Source organism: Melanostigma gelatinosum, assembly GCF_949748355.1.
Source record: "Melanostigma gelatinosum genome assembly, chromosome: 5".
NCBI lineage: Eukaryota > Metazoa > Chordata > Actinopteri > Perciformes > Zoarcidae > Melanostigma > Melanostigma gelatinosum.
The window spans coordinates 15,389,128-15,406,346 of record NC_136638.1 but is presented as its reverse complement, the minus strand read 5'-3'; the positions used below and the strand labels follow the sequence as shown (position 1 = coordinate 15,406,346).

At 45.9% G+C, this 17,219-nt stretch overlaps 1 protein-coding gene across 1 annotated transcript in view; it reads right to left on the bottom strand.

Annotated features, from left to right (window-relative positions):
• ndst1b (N-deacetylase/N-sulfotransferase (heparan glucosaminyl) 1b) overlaps window positions 1-15,312 on the bottom strand; it is a 42,285-nt gene extending 26,973 nt beyond the window's left edge. Inside the window, exon 1 of the mRNA XM_079268111.1 lies at window positions 15,190-15,312. The gene's annotated coding sequence lies outside the window, so the exon portion shown is untranslated. The remainder of the gene's footprint in view (window positions 1-15,189) is intronic.
• Window positions 15,313-17,219: the final 1,907 nt, after the last annotated feature.

Below are 17,219 nucleotides of genomic sequence, written 5' to 3'. Positions count from 1 at the left end.
GGCCTGTCCGTCCAAATCTGCCTGTTGCCATGGGAGACTGATCAGAATCACTGAATATGGACGTTTAACCTTTGACCACGGCACATACCTCATTTGTTAGCTCTGCTCCAGGTTTCATTTCCAGCCTTTTCACAACACAGTGGCAGAAAATGCCACAGTCCATTTACTCACATCTCAATTATGATGAAACGTAATATTTCAAAATGTTGAAATCCATCTTTTTCTTTCACTGTTTAAGAGTTTCATTGTGCAGACATTCCACAATAAAGCCTGCAACATTGATGTTTTTTTGTTTCCTTTCGTTGGCTATACAATCTTTATACACAATCCCTCTCAAAGATATAAGAGGTGGTTGGAGAAGAAGCAAGGGGATCACTACAGACCACTCAAAGCAAAAGAAAGCTAAATCAAAATGAAATGATATAAAGATCAGACAAGGGACTTGTGACAGTGTCCAAATGGTCCTCTGGGCCCTTTTCAAAGTCTTTTACAACAGGCAGGCTGCCCGTTCCATGTTCACTTCTTCCTTTAGTTCTTTCACTACCAATTCCCCTTAAAGAGTCACCTGGACATTGACTGCTAGTGTGTTTGAACAGGTACCGCAGCAGTATCCTCCGGCTTTTACGCTCCTCTGTAAGAGGACTCATAAGACCCGCGCAAAACAACAAAGCAAAACAACATCCATCAGATGCGCACTGAACTGACAGCGACCATGTTTTGGGAGCGACCGGTTTATAGTCCCAGACTCGCGCCGCTTCTCAGCGAGCGGGCTCCTTTGTTCATTAATTGATTGGCCTCCCCTGCTGGGCCTCAGTAACTAGGTTACACAGATCCATGAAAAGAAGAGCATTGCCCCCCTCCCGGTGAAAGACGGAGGATAGATAGACGACTCCGGGGCAGGAATCCGGGTGTTAATATAACTAATGGAGTGAGGACGACAGTAACTTTATTGAAATCACCCTCATCTAATTAGAGAAAGCAGCTGATGAGAGCAAAGAGGGATGGGAAGGAAGGTTGGATCCCATTATGAAAGGGTGAAGTCACCGTCGTATCAAGCGATTGGGCGAGGCTGCGGAAAGGTGACGTGTTGGCTGAGAGAGAGAGAGAGCGAGAGAGCGAGAGAGCGAGAGCGCGAGAGAGCGAGAGGCGCATTATCCAGCTGTCACAGACGGCTCTCACACAGACAAAAACATGTAACCTCCCATTACTTTGCGCGCTGTGCTAGTATAATGGAAGCAGGTGAGGGAGAGTTCAGAGGCAGTTGTGAACATCCTGCTGAGGTCACCGAGACGGCCGCTCTGTCTGACGCACTCGTCATCCAGCACCACAGCACCTGATGAGAGCGAGTGACCTCTGAGACAAAGCTCAGCAGATAGAAACACGACGCATTCGCTTTGCTGTCGTGAAAAGTTTAACCTTTCCTCTCTTAGGGATCAGAGAAAAACTTAACAAATAAATGTAAAATTGCCAATAATTAGTAGTTTCTCAATGTGCAGTGTGATTTTGATTACGGTACAATGCGTGTGGGCAAAAAAAAAACTATTTTGCTTATTCGTTTCTGGTCAGAAAAAACGAGTCAGTGGTTTTGAGAGCTTTGAGCACTGGAAATAAACCGGCACACCTGAAGCCACCATGTTCAAAACCACAACCACCAACCAGAGTCTTAAAAAGTTTCTGAGACTACATGTAATTATTTCAAGAGGAATACAATTGTTCATTTCCACAGACCATTTGTCGACGAGAGTGGGGGAATCAGACTTCCACGTCATCGCGATACATTTCCTGGCCACACATAAAGCAATTTCTACAAGTTTAATTTGGGGCTTCGTTAAAGACCTGTTGAGAGTTGTGAAGTTTCCCAGTAAACATAGCTCAGGATCTAATGGAAAGGTAACCCCTGTGATCTTAGTTATTATATTCCAAAAGTCACACCAAAAGGACCTCACCTTTGTGCAAAGCCAGGTACAGTGTAGGAAGGAGCCGACCTCTATACCACATCTGAAACACATTTCTGACAATTCAGGTTTGGATTCATGTAGCTTCTGTGGGGTGAGGTACAGCTGATGAAGAAAGTTATGATGAACAAGTCTGTACCGGGCATTAACTGTTGCTGACAAACTGTTCTGGCACAAATCTGACCAGAGTTCTTCATCAATTGTTATATTCAAGTCTGATTCCCATCTCATCCTGGATCTGTGTAATCCTGGCTGTGGGCCCTCATTCAGCAACAGAGTACATTTTAGAAATAAATTTGTACACTTTTCCCTGGTGAAGCAATTTTTCCACATAAGTTAACACAGGTAGAGTCATTCCAGGGCCCAGGTTGGTTCTCAAAAAGGATCTTAACTGGAGGTAACAAAAGAAAGTTCTGCTGGGCAAATCATATTTTCTCTTCAGTTCTTCAAAAGGCATGAGGAGTCCTTTATCAAAGCAGTCTTCCAGATACTGGATTCCTCTGTCATGCCACGTCTCCAGAATCTTGTTACTTAGAGTCATGGGCACAAGTTCATTTTGTCTTAGAGGTGTTTTTGGTGATAGTCTCATATTTAGTCCAAGAGTTTTGTGAACTTCATACCATATTTTAATAAAATGTTTCAAAATAGGATCGTCTGTCCTCTTGGATATGGTTTTGGAGTTCCATTTATAAATAAAATCACTGGAGGTTTCTTCTTTCAGAGGATGAAGTGCAATTTGTATCCAGGAGGGGGCAGCATCACCGTCAAAAAATGACAAAATATTTCACATCTGGGCTGCTAAATAATATTTCTTCAAATTAGGTAGTCGAAAATAAATGAGATCTTCTAAGCAACACAAAGGAACTAAAGTCTCCCCTGTGAAAAGGACCACCATGACTCTAAATTCTCATTTAAAGAGGCATGAAAACCTCACAGCAAAGCAAACCATAAATATCTCACCCAGCTCTGCAACGCCTCCAACAACAGAGACGAGCCGTGGCCTCGCTGTCGGCACGAGGCAAAACAGCTGAACCAACGGAGGGTCTGCATCTGCCCCGCATACCTCAGAGGATACAAGTTTCCACCATACACTTTATCCCTCAGGTGACAGGGCTGAGCTCCCTCCACTGACAGAGCTGGACCGGGCGGCGGGCAATGTGGCAAACAGTGTCACTGTCAGCCTGACGGATAAGGGCACTGTGTGTGCTAATGGTCAATATGGGGCATGAGCGGTGTGGATGTCATTGGCAATAGGTCGGAATACAAAACAAAATCAAACAAGGCCTCAGGCGCTCTTTGGAATGGAAAATAAATACCAAATAAATCACAGTATGACTTTGCAAAAAAATGATTGCTGGCCTCGTACTGCTCAACCCAAGTGGGGCGTGACAGCATGCAACATAATCTTAAAATATTGGATCCTCCCACCCAGAGCGATGGGGTCATATCGAGCTGAGCTGCAGAACCATTGACCGCTCCTCACAAGAGGACTCCATGGTCACATTAGGGCAGTGCGGCAGAGATAAGGAGAGTACTACTGTCACTGGTCGTCAGAAGGAGAGAAAGCGACGCAGAGGAGCAACAGAGAGAACATTTAAAATACATCTTCAGCATTTCACTTGTATTCCTGTAGACTGCAAATGACCTACTCTGCAAATTGCAAGGAAAAGGGGTCCGCCTCTTCCCGACAGACCGTCTAATGGTGTTGCCTTTAATACCGTTATCACCAATTCATTGATCCTGATTTTCCAGCAGCAAGAGTTGAAGCTTTGACTTCTGTTTTATTGAGAGCCGGTGGCTTCAGGCCCTAATCAGTCAGAACTACCGTACTAACAGCATTTCTCGTTGGAGGCTGAAGCCAAAAACAGCATTATTGTACCGGTAGGCCATTTGCTCTGTGTGCAACTTCAGATGACTTTAATCCCAGACAGTTCTGTGGAGTGGGTAAAATGTCAGGCTGTAATGAATGTTACGGTTTCCCCCAGTTGTCCCTTATCAGAAAGCAGATGCTGTCATTAAGCGGCATGACATTCAAAAGATTTAACGCATATGCAAGACAGGATTTTGAAGTAACTTTCAGTGCCCATTCAATTAATTAATTTAAAACTTTTTTTTTTTTAAAGGAGAAACAAGCCATTTTCTTTTCTCGTTCCGTCTCACTTCACCCCCACCTCTCCCCTCACACACACGGAAGCGTACACTAGTCTAATTAGCTGCACCGTATCCCTCGATGGCTCCGCCATTTCCTCTCGCTGGGAAGATTAACCACAGCCACACTAATATCAGCCTCCACATCAACACAATTAGGTGAAGAGTGAAACGCGAGGCATGTCGTCACATCTCCCCGGCTTCATTAGGGCACACAAAAGACAACTCGACGACAGACGAGCCACTGCGTCTGCAGGTTGGGGAGGCGCTGAGCAGGTGTTCTTGGCAACCCGGACTGTCGCCAAGAGATGCTGTTAGAACTCGTCCTAGATTATACAAAAGCGGCCATGTTTAGAGGTTATCGAGAAAGGCCACTTCAAAAAAAGCCCCTTGGCTCATCTGTTGATTAGAGCCGAGCAGTTACCGTCTGCCTTAATGGTGCCAATAACTTGTGCATGTAGTATTTAATTCTATAAAACACATATTTGCTATTGACTTCATCCTTTATTTAAGTGATATCATTCAGTAAGAATCCATGAAGCCCAGGCTATCCACAGCTGACATGACTGGGAGGAGGATGTGATTTTACCCTCATTCTGCCATTCCACCGAAGGTTTTTGAGTATGTGCGAGGTTCAGTGCAGAGTTTTAAGATGAATATCAAATCAAAGAATGCCAAGTCGATCTCTCCGTGTCAGCCAACTCCTTCCCAAGTTAGTCTCCGGAGGCCGAAACTCAAGGAAGTCAGGAAGGAGAAGCATCCATACGATTCGACATGGAGCCTGCTTAAGACAATCCATTGTTTCAGATCGGTTCCAGATGCTACATACTTTAGAAAAAAACTGTTGCATATTCTGGCCAAGATTTGTCATTCTTTCAGTCAGTCTTTCAGTCAGTCAGTCTATTCGTTCTGGTCAGCCAAGCCACCACCCAAATGCATCCGTCGAGAGCGCGTGAACTTCTGGGCCCTTTGGGTGCGTTCTGTTCCGTGACGAGAAATCCTTCAGCAACTACTGGAAATCGTTTCGCTCCGAGACGAGAATAACCCACAGCTCTCCACGGCCCAAATGCTGTTTATTAAACAGCTTGTTTATGCCAAGAATAAAACCGTACAAGAACACTGAGTATTTGTCATTTCAAGGATTTGTTTTTGGCAGGTTCATCATCAAAATTACATGTGTGGCTTAGAAAGTATGATATAAAAAATAAATAAACAAAAAGCAACTTCAGTTGCACAATATTTCCCCATAATCAGCTTGATATATGACAAAATATAACCAGTTGTATGAATGATGTCATTTATTAAAGGCAGAATTTGTCATCCAACAGTAAACCAAAGACGAGCAGCCCATCAATGAAGTAACAAGGCGCACACAAAACACTCAACAGCCACTCAATCTGATCCGATTCATATTGTTAACATCATAAAGTATACTATATTACATGTTGTGTATTAATTGAAATCAATTAGTTGCCAACAACAATTAACGACAGCAATTTTGATAGTTCATTTCAGTCATTTTTCAAATGTGAGATATGTGTCGCATATGAAAGTCAATTATACATTTGGAGGTTTTGAACTGGTTATTGAAAATAGTTGAAGATATGAACTTTGGGTTTGGCAACATTTTTTACCAACCAAACAAATAATTGATTAATTTAGAAAATGGTGATCAGATTCATTAATAATCAAAAGAATTAGTTGCAGCCACGATATTCATTTTTAATATAACTTTGTAAATCACACTCACTAGAGAAAAATACTTGTTTTCATCCACATAGTAATTTCTTTTTAATTGTGTAAACATGGATTATATCTATCATGCATATTATCCAAAATAAAACACTCACTGGGTCTTTAAGAAAACAGCTGACTTAGTATAAAGTTTGTTCCTTAAAAGCACCCAATAGTTGAATCTAAATATATGCCGCAAGGTGCTCCGAGATGAAATCAGATCATCCATCGAGATAAATGGGCGATCTGTGCCGTCTCATGTATTGTTTCTCAGCAGAGTGACAGAAACAGATGCCACCACGACAACATGAAGTCACGCCATGTGCTGTGATGTCAACACGCATATCTGGATCATCTTCAATAGCTGATGTAGCTGGATCCTGGCATGATGTTTTCATTTAGACCTTCAGACCACCTCAAAGGTTTCCTGGCGTGAAGAATAGCCAGGCACAGAAAGAGACAGACATCCTTATCATCGGATACGCTGTCAACTGACATTACAGCACACCGCGGATATTTACCGCTCTCTGGAAACATCTGTAGAACCATAGAGGACTGTCAGGCGGGCAGGGTAAACAACATGCTCACTAAAACCTCACGCCCCCATGCTAACCAGGCCCGTCAATCACAAGATTCACGCTCACGCCTGCGATTCAGATGTGGATGAAAGGCGTCGGCTGCGCAACGGATGTCATACGGCAGCCCAGCAAGAGGCTACACGCCACATGAGCAAAAGAAAGAGAAGATTTGTGGCGAAAGACAAGAGAGAATTTAAAAAGACTCAAAGATGCGAAGAAAAACACGACAAATGCTCAGCTAATTGAGATGTTTTGCTCAAAGAACCTGCCGCAGATCATTTAGTGATTGCTCAAGCAGCGAGTTCAAAAGGAAGAGCTCTGCCACTGAACACGAGCGCACACCACAGAGCAGAGGGGAAAACAAGAGAGGAAGAACAGAGGGAATCTAACAAAAGACAACGGAACATAGTCAGAACACAGTGGTGGCGAGCACAACACACCAGAACAGGCTGTAATTGTGTTGTGCGGGACTGACCCCGGCGCATCCCAGCAGGCATTGCATGATGAATGGGCCTGGCGATGACTAGATCCCACAGCCCTCCTCCTCCTCCTCATATGCTCTTTTCTCTCCCTCTCCTCTCTGTCGCCACTATTAGCCCTCCTTCTGCGCCCCTCCTTTCCCCAAAACCACTCTATTCAGCTGCTGCCATCCCACAAGATTAATTTGCATTCAGTGCACTTAGTCCTCGTATTGTGCTCTGACACAATGACATATTACAGTGCATGGCACACCTATTAAACATTGTAGTGTCACGGGTTGTCCCTCGGGTGGGGCAGTGCAAAAGAGAGCGTAAAACAGGCACAATCAGACCGTATGAACAAAAATAAAGGTTTTATTGGTCCATCCCCCTGGCAGTTCCTTTAACTCCAAAATCACACCTCAAACTAAAAAGTCCATGAATAAACATAAAGCATCCCGGAGGAGAAAGGGGGTTCTTCATCCAACAAAGTACTCCCACCCTGCAAAGTCCTTGGTCTCGGTTCCTCCAGGTGTGCGTCCTCTCTCCTACTCCGGGCCCAACTCCTCTGCCGTGGCGCTCTCCCCTTTATTCAGTTTCTCAGCCCTGCCTCAATTAGGGGCCTTAAGCACCTGCACTGGGTGCATGATGAGGCAGTCTGGGAGCTGTAGTCTCTAGCCCGGCGGCCATTTTGGGTTGTGGGCACTGATCCTGGGTGAGGATGTAGCGCCCCTCCACAACCTGTCCCCTTGTGATGCCACAACATATCGTGTAGCTTGAGGGTCGATGCTTTTTTATTTTTTGCAAGATGGTTATGACAGAGCGCACATGTGTAGAACAAGAAGCGCGAGGCTTGATCGGTTCTGAACGCAGAGAGGCTCTGACACACACAAGCCACAGCGGAATCATTACAGGAACAGTTAGATAACCTCGATTAATGATTCACTAGACCCAAACTAATAAACTGGGTCAGGTTGTGCTAGCGGTAGTAGCAAGAGCAGAGAGACCTTCAGGTTAGGCTGCGTGAGAAGGAACAGCAGCAGCGAGAGCGAGAATTAGCGAGAAAATTAAAGACTGGGGGAAAAAAGGCAATAGAGGTGTTGGTGTTACTCCACTATAGACCCCGAGGAAAGAGACAGTAATGGATAGGAAATTAGCTTTTTCCTCCAGATTTCTTTGCTCCTGTTCTCCTTCGACTGTTCCATCATGCCCACGTCCAAGGGGAGCGGAAGAGGGAGACCAAATTTTATTTGCTACACGGTCTCTAGCCTTCACCCGTTGTGCCCGAGGACAAAATAAATGGATTCTGGAATTTAAAAAGATGAGTGAAATGAAGAAATAAAAACGGGGGTACTCGGGAGAAGGCATAAGAGACAATAGCACAGAGGGTGGCAGCGAGAAATGAGAGCAGCAGAGTCTGTGGGGAGTGGAGGGTGGGGGGGGGGGTTAGAGCGTTATGTGGGCCAGATATTAACTGTATGTTATCATAAACCAGCGCAGAGGAGTGGCCATCTGGAGAGGCCACAGGTTTACTCAAACAATCAGATCAGGGTGGCGATAGCTGCCACTGCTGACGGCCCGACGGTCAAACATGGAGGTTGCTGAGGGGTTAACAGCCCATTACCTCACCCTGCTGCGCTCCCCGGGGAGGCACAGTATGGGGTTATGGTGTGTGTGTGTGTGTGTGTGTGTGTCTCCCTCATAACCCATGGCGCACCTTTAGGCTGTTACTCAACAAAGGGGAACTCAGCGCAGTGACATCAGCACAGAGACGACGCCTGTGTGTAGGAGGCAAGTGGGAGGCAAGGGCGTGGAGGATGGAGACAGTGGACTATGTGGGAGTCACATTACTCCCCTGCAGCTCTCCTCTACCCGTCACACAAGCACTTTGAGGACTCAACAGTAAAGCCAGAGTCTTGACAACTTCAAACGCCTACTTTGCTAGAGTAGATCAGAGGCAACGGGGGGGATAAAGGAACGAATAAAGGAAGAAAGCGGAATCTAAAAAAATCACCAGGCTTGCTCAGTGTGTAGCCTCAGCATTGTGTTGTGGGATGTGTCATTATCAAATTGGTGACTCAAGTAGTTCATCTACTGCTCAGTCAAACCGTAGAAGGAAAAAAAGAATGAGGGGGGGGGGGGGTCCTCCACCCTGGCCCATTGAGAGCCAGTGAGCTCTGGTGGCGCTGCAGCAGAGTTCGGGGGCCATTACGGAGAGAAAACAAACACGGACCTCTGGCCAGGCACACACAGCGTGGCCCAGACACCTGTGTCCCATTCACCCAACATATCCGGCCACTTAACACTTCACAGCGGGGGGTAGGGTGGTGTTTGTGTTTGCAGGCTTGCGTGTCCCACTTTGGCTCCTTTACTTTAGCTTCCTCACCCAAACAGCCGCCGAGCCTCGAATGCTTCGCGGCTGCAGCGCGTCCCGCTGAGAGCTCCCGGCCGTTACACCACCTGACCATCACAACTGACCCCGTTCGAGGCTGCACGCCCTGAATATAACTGGCCAAAACAAAGCTCATTCATCCTGCTGTCATTTGCAGTCTCCAGCCATTCTCCTGTCGAGATGCCCCAGCTGCATCTGGACCGACCTCAGGGTTGCCAACACCTGTCCTGCACAGACAGTGACAGGCGCATGCACACAAACAAACACGCGCACACACACCTTCCTACCACCCAGGATGGATGAGAGACAGCAGGATGGGCAGACACGGCATCGCCTCGGATCAGTGGAGGGGTACGCTTGGAGCTGCCAGCAGCTAAACCTTGGGTCGGCACCATTACAATTCTTTCCACCTCAGCGATTCAAAATGGAGAGGAGGTATGCCATCAGCTGTGGTCAGTTTGTTACGGTGGATTCTCAATGCCTCGATGCAATTGAATGAACTGAAATGGAGATGACCCATAACCCTGGCGATGCACTCATAGTTTCCACCCAGAGATTGCGCCGGATAGCGGGAGCCGAGTTGTTTAGATGCAGCGGAGGCCGCTTGCATGCCGCAATGCTTTGTTTGCAGTGAAGCCAAATACACTCACAGATGGGAGCCGACTGAACACCAGATGACCTGCTGTGGTGTGGTGGATTGGTCTGCTTTGAGGTCTAAGAGACGGGGCAGAGAGGGAAGAGCACAGGGGCACCAGATGTCCCACTAAAGTTTACTCCGTCCTGCCGTCCTGGTGGGACGCCACGAAGCTCCGACCTGGTCTGATCTCAAGGCCGTGTCACAGACCAACAGCACTCTCTATCATCACGGCAGGCTCACAGGAGAAAACTGAAACCTCTACCGTGACCTCGTGTAGGTGTTCACTCCTCACTTTCCAGCAATATCCCTGCTTACCATGACATCACTGTAAACACAAACTCTGGTATGCAAACAGCGAGCACGGTCTTCCTGACGGCATCGGGGCCGCGGCGGTGGTCTTGTATACGCTTTCAGGAAAAACAGTCAAACAGTAGAAGCAAAGTCAGCTACACTTGTTAAGGAGATGGGGACACAGACTAAAGACTAAGTTAATAGGTGCACCTAACCAACAGCTCTGCCATCAGTTTTGACTGACGGTGTTTTTACATCCATTTCAACGAGGTGTCCCAAATAAAGCCAGTGTATAGTTTGATCAGCTTTGATGTGATAGTGATGATAACAACACATTATTTGGCCTTTTACGTCATACATGTGCACGTTAGTTAAGTGTTCTTCAGCATGGCACCATTTATAATGTGCAGTAAAAATGACTAGTTTAAACATTACAGAGAATCCTAATTTAAACAGCGTTTTTCTCAATGGAAAACAAAACAAGTTTACATTTTCCACTTACATGCCATGTGCATGGTAATCGACCTGAGGCATGCCTGGCTGTGGGCGTAGGTGAGAGTATGTGTGCGAGATCTGTGGTGCAGCCAGAACCAGCGAGGCCACCAGACAACTGGGTAAACATACAGACCCCCCCCCCCCCCCCCCCCCCCACTCCACCTGTCTGCCCTCCGTGCTCACATCAGTGAGCCACAGGTCAAGCGACGTACGGCTAATGTCTAACAGTTACACAGCGCAGCCTTTATCGCAGATTTCCTGTTCTCCTAGTACGAAAACAAAACCTTGACCCCGATACAGCAAAGATCCTCAATATAAACGATAAGCATGCCTCAATGCAACGCTAAGGCCTTCCAACTAGCTCTATGGACAGAGAAAAAAAAAAGCAAATATAATCGTATCCGATGACTGATAGCACTTATGAGGACAGGGTTAGAATATCCTGCAGTGAAGAGGTGCGTTCCCATTACTGCGTCTCTCCATCTCTAGAAACGGCTTCATTAACGGGCCAGTGCCAAGAGCTCCCTCGCCGAGTGCATGAACGCGCTGTACCCCGAGGGTCCGCCGGAAAGGCTGAGGTGAAGTCCATTAACACCCGACAGCGTGTTTGTTTTTTTTGACCACTAAATAAAACGGGGTATTTTTCCTGTGTCTGCAACATAAATAGCCTTTAGCTCAGGAGCTGGCAAGAAACACATTTCTGGGGGCGGAAAACTCACGGAGAAAATTAGATTTGGTTCTTGATACCGCGTCATCATCACAGGTGTTGACCTTAGTCTCACATGAAGAGCAATGGCACACGATTCTTAAGAAGGCGGCTTCATGCCCTAACTTGTCTGGAGAGTGGCCGAGCAGGATCTAATGATGTTTTTTGGTCAGAAGTCATTTAAGTACCAGTTTAGCAGCCTCCACGGGCCTCATCAGAATATAACAGCGTTTAATGTGCAAAAGACGATTAAGAGTTTTCCTACGGTGCCGTTCGTTGTAACTTGAGTGGCGCATAAATTCCTAAAATGATGAACAAGTCTACGTCTAACCGGTGGCGAGTGGGCGTGGGGTGTGATAACTAGAGGACCTATTAAAAGAAAAATATGCTGTCCTGTGCTGGGGATAAATCCATATCTCACACAACCCGTCCCGTTCTTCTGGCGAATTTCCCGACCCCTCGGGCAACCAGAGCTGCTTAACTCTCAGCCAGTGACATAGCTCTTACTTTCCCAGCACTTACGCTCCCATCATGTGTCATCGGATGAAACGCTACACCCTGGTCACCATTATTCGTCTGGATACAGGAACCTCTGGAATGTATCGGATTCCTGCCTCAGGGGGTAGGCACCTTGGAAACATGGTCTTACCTCTCCCTGCTAGCCTCTCCCACTTTTCCTCTCTCTCTCTCTTCGTCTGTCTTTTCATTCACCAAAATTCCACTAGAGGCCTGCTTGACTTACACCGCCCATCTGACATGCGTTCACACTTTTGACGCACGTCTCACAATAGAAGGACGTGTGAGGGACAGTTCACAGTTTTGTGACTGTTTTCCAGCTGTCCGCTGCCTCCTTCCATGTCTCGGGCCCAACCATGCTGCGTCACACTGCTTGCAATGCTTGAGCACAGCTAGAAATCCCAATTAGGTTGTACCTAATCCTGTAGGATCACCGTTGTGTCCTCCGGTGCGACAATAGTACAACCACATCTCCCCTCTCCAGAGAGCAACAGTTATGCAGGGCAGGACTCGGGCCTGTAGTATTGAGTATCTCTGAGTCACTGGCCTGCGTAATTCAGTCTCGGGAATTATGACAGTGGAAAATCATTTCCCTGGGCCGGGGATAGGAGGCCATGGCTAATCGTTCAGTAATCTGATCTGCCTGCATACTGTAGCGTTCAGCCGCGCCGCTAGCCAATCACACATGTGGACACCCCCGGTGCCTGCCAACTATCTGATGGAGGCTAACACTATTCGAAAACAACTCTCCAGGTTTTCCCGAGGATTACAGATGCTATCGGATCATTTTGCTAATACTCGGTTGTGCTGTGCCGTTTGAAATGTATTTACTCTGCTCCTGCTCTCCAATACCCCTCACGATAGCCTAAGCCAAGAAATGCCGCAGCCACATTCCAGGCAGAAACGGGCACTTCAATACAAACTTACAGGCTGCAATAGTGCAAATCTTCCTCCTGCATTCTGGTGTACTAATCCAAAAGCTTGACTTAATGAGGACACATCGGAGTTTGTCTGTCAAACAGCAGGCTGTTTTGGGTACGCTTCCAATTGTAGATTCCAGTATGTAGCGGAGCCAGGGGTGTTGTAGTAGTAAATGAATAAGAACCATAGGGAGCAGTGCTGTGGCACAAAGCAGTGCTTATACCCAGCAGAGAGGGTTGGGGGGGGACTTGAGTTTTGGAAAGATGCCTGGCTTCAGCCCCAGTCTAAAGAGAGGTCTGCCCCCCCCCCCTCAAACACTGAGTGTGGATACAAGGGGCACTGACATGGAAAAATACAAGAGATGGCAAGTTGTTAAGCACTGAAGTTACCTTGTGTAAAGCATTAACTGTGATGGCACAGCTACTTCTCCACAATTAAAAACGTACATCGTTCTTAGTGTGGAGATAAACCGCAGCAAAGCAGTCAGAGCCCTGACAACAACATTCTTCTTACTCGTCCCCGTTCAAGCCTAAAATCTAAAATGACAAATTGTCTGTGATCATGTCTCATTCTGATAAACGGCCAAACACCGTTTGGTGACGCGATCTGTCATATACTGTCAGGCCCACAGTATTTTATCAACCTCGGTGTGTAGGCATTGTAACTGAGTTGCAGCGTTTCGCAGGCATATCTAAGTGAAGAGACGCTGATATACGATCAAATGGCTGCGGCAGCAGTGGCAGCCTCCATCAACTGGAAGCGCTAGATCACAGCGTGTTTGGCAGCCAGTGGGAGCAGTCAGATGGAGGGTTAGAACAGTTGGCACTGATAAATAGAGCGCAACTTAAAATTCAGCTCTCCACAAATTTGACAAACAAATAACGGCAACCAGACTTTTTTTATTTATTTTTTTTATCTAATCTGGCAAATGGAATAAGCCCTACATTTTTTCCAAATGATGGGTGGAACATGTGATAAACAACACATGGCTTGGGAATAGCAAAAATGTGAAGCATTAGTCAAATAAATCTCATGCCACAAAACCAGGACAGCACTTTTCAGTTGCAAGAATGTGTGCTGCAGCCGAGGCGAAACGCAGGGAAAGTCCTTATGACTTTGCCAAATACATTGTGAACGTGAGTCATTCTCCTACTCACATAGGTGCACGCTTGCACGTGCACAAACCCCAAGGCAATAGATTTCAGGCAGGTCTGGACTGCCCCCTTTTTTCTACAGAGTAGAGTCAAGTCTGTGTGTGTGTTTTTTTTTAAAAGTATTTCACAGATGCAGATGACGGTGGAGATGCACAACAAAGGGCAACAAAGCAGCCTCACACAGTAGAAGACTGGTCTTATTGAAGAAATGACACACTGTCATTGGTGCATTGTGCAACAGCCACTATCCACTTGTAAACAACATATCAAAACACTTAAAACTGGGTGCATATTTGTTGACAGGTTTTGGAAACTTAAACTAGAGAATGATATGGCAAAGTCAGCATTATCACATTTTTCTTTTTCCCCCACAAGCAGACTTTATATTTGTAAAAAATAGTTTGAAATCTTACCGAGGAGCAATATTAGTTGCAACCAGGCTGCGTTATTCCTACAGGTAGCTTCATAATAGCCTGATGCATCATCTGTCATAACACAGAGCCTGTAATCACTGCTGATAATTAACCCAAGTTCCCCGAAATCATTTGGACAAATTGAATAATGTTAAAGCGGTCGCCGCATTCCCATGGTGATCTTTTATCCTCCTCCGTCATGTGCAGTGCTATTAGATTAGGTGGCAGACAGTCTATCGACCTTTAATTTTAATTTGTACACAAAATCGTTTGGCCTTTTCCATTACGAGGGACTAACATTTGTAGTTAACTCGCCTACCTTGTGTGCCAAACAGTAAAAGCTAACTTGAGGCGAGCATTTGATACATTCTCTGCACATCGCAGCCGCCACAAAGTTACAAAAACAAGTTCCTCGCTTAGCTGGTGCCGGGGCTGCGTTACGGTATCCGGCTGGATAAAGGAATTCCCACGTTAAATCACAGACCGAAGCAGCCGGACACAGCTCTATCCCGAGCACAAACTTCGACCCGAGCCGCATCACAAACGCCGTCCTTTTCTCTGCAGCCGTGTGCGGGTGGGCTGAGAGCTGAACCCACCCTCCGCGGCTTTATGTTCCCAGTCAGGAGGTACTCAGGCCGAAAAACTGGCCTCATTCTCCGTCTGCGCCAGACAATGTTTCACTAGCCTGGCCTGGGAGACCGAGCGGCGGGGCTCTCGGTCGTGGACGTTAGCCTACCGAATGTGCGGAAAAAAACACCGCGTTGTGACTCGCGTCGTGCCGATGTACTCACCTCGTTTGCGGTTAGGTGGATTTGGGACTACGCGGTCCAGTTGGCGGAATGATTGCAGGGTTGAAGCGCGCGGCGTCGTCGTCGTCTCGGTTTGCTGTCGGCCGTGATGTGGAAGCGGCACAGCGGACTCGGCTGGGAGAAATCGGGAAATCTGAGAATGCCCCTCTCTTTTTGCAGCTCAGTGCACCGGCAGTGGCCCATAACTGTCGACAGGAGGCGCCAGCACAGCACATTTAGTTGTGTCTGATATGCGCATACATGCGCTACACAACTCCTCAAAGAAATCACTGTGCGATCATATCCGTGTGCTGGTTTATCTGCATCCCTGCTATCGAGCAGTGAGATTATAGCCCTGATGAAATGCGTCTGTGCGGCAATGTCTGAATTAAATTGTGCAGATACTGGGATAATCATGAAAGTTTTTTTGTGATTCCTATTTCTTGGCAACAGGAGTCCAGGTATAGTCGTGATGGTTTTGATTAGTCACCACGCCATGCCGATTACACAACAAGCGCCTATGCAAAAAGGTGTACATTTTACAGTGTAAATCTGTACAATTGTGTGTTGCATCGATAGGAAATAGATTTAGCCTATAATAATAAATAAATAAATCACTCCAGTACCCCTATATTAGTACAAGTAGAATGTTGGTACTCATAGTAACCTTTTTATACTCAAGATAAATTAACTATACCGTTATTTTGGGATTTTCATTGTATTTTGAAGGGATTATCTCATTACATTACAGATTAGATTACGTTGAAAACGAATAACTTGTTTTTAGGAAACATAGCTTTGGGACAACAAATGAATGAGTATGAAATATAAACATCATTGTAGGGCAACACATACATTGTGCACAAATCAGAACTAATGTCACAGCGTACCTCATAGGAACATAACTTCAACAGATATGTTGTTGATAAGAAACACGGAGCAGCTGTGAGGTAATCCTACACCTATATGTCCCCCTGACCTTGTGACTCGTGAGGATGGTGATTTTGATTACTGAATGGCTAAATCTAAGACAAAGCTGTCCTTCAAAACAGCTTTGACTGTCTCATCCACATCACATGATAGAGGAGAGGGTCACACGACTCATTAAGACAAAGAGGGCGATGACTTTACCTCGGTGTCCCACTAAACACAAGGAAAGACACAGACTCTGCAACTGGATACAAGGCAAACAGGCGGAGGAGGATTTCAGTTCAACCCTTTCTCTTGAAATATGATCACATGAGCATGTGTTGATCAATACTCAGTGTTACCTAGCCGATGAGCACAATGAAACTGATTATACCTTGAAGTCACTGAATCTAACTGTGACATCAATAACCGAAGAGAAGATGTTTTTTATTTGGAAGTAGCCTAAAAGTACCGCAGACTTCCTTTCTGACCTCCTGAATGGAAGCTGCACTATACAATATTTGCCAGCTCTTCAGGCCTGGATCTAACCCCTGTCCTTTGACTCCTCCACAACCTCACCCTGACCTTAAATAAACATTAGGGGCTTAACACCCATCCGTAATCTCAAACATCCAATGCCTCGCTAATTGGAGTTTCACAGAGCAAAGACACCCTGACCGGAACTGGAACAGGTGGATATATAAACTGTAAGTGGTGCACACAATTGGCTTATACAAGCTCAAACACACCAGCACTCAGCCTTCTGTCTCTCTTTCTCACTCGCTCGCTCGCTCACACAGTATTGAAAAAAGCACTCACATCCTTAATTAAAAGCAGTAAACCAGAATGTAAAAATACTCCCATTACAAGTAAAATTCCTCAAAATCGAATTTTATAATCCAGTAAAAAAGTACATAAGCATCATCAGCAAAATGGAACATCACATTTTATAAACTGATGATATACTTTGTGCAAAATCCTAATCTACAAAGTAACTACAACTATCAGATAATTGTGTTGGTGTGGAATTTACAATCATTATATTCTGAAATGTAGTGGAGTAGAAATGTAAAGTGGCATCAGGTAAAATGTTACCATACACACCATATCTCTGTGTATTGTGA